Source organism: Tupaia chinensis, unplaced genomic scaffold, assembly GCF_000334495.1.
Source record: "Tupaia chinensis unplaced genomic scaffold, TupChi_1.0 Scaffold000088_1, whole genome shotgun sequence".
Taxonomy (NCBI): Eukaryota; Metazoa; Chordata; class Mammalia; order Scandentia; family Tupaiidae; genus Tupaia; species Tupaia belangeri.
This window is the reverse complement of record NW_006159550.1, coordinates 3,506,628-3,507,084: the sequence shown is the minus strand read 5'-3', so window position 1 is coordinate 3,507,084 and position 457 is coordinate 3,506,628.

Genomic DNA, 457 nt, shown 5'->3' with positions numbered 1-457 from the left:
CCCGCGCTGATGTCTTGTTCTGCCCCCCCCCCCCCCCCCCCCGAATGGGTCAGAAGCTGGTACTCACATTTGGGGAGGGGGTAAGAGAAGAGAATAAATACGTAGCTAGGGGGTTACCATCTATTTCGAACCTGTGTAGGGGTTTAAATAACGCGGCGGACTAAAACGACTTCTTCAGCGCGGCAGCAGGACCTCCGCGGCACGCCGACCCCAGCCCCGCAGCGTCTGTCGCAGGGGCCCTCGAGCTCACAACGGGCTGGCAGGCCGTGCGCGGAGCGAGTCCTCCAGGGCTCAGAATCGGACAGGAGGTCCCGGGCAGGCCACTGACCCAGCTGCTCGCGGTAGGCCGCGACGACCCAGGTCGCCAGCTCGGCTGCGGAACGGCGCGGCCTCCGCCCTAGACGCCAGGAGCAGGGGCTGCCCCCGAGGAGCAAGATGGCGGGCCCCGCCCTCCCCT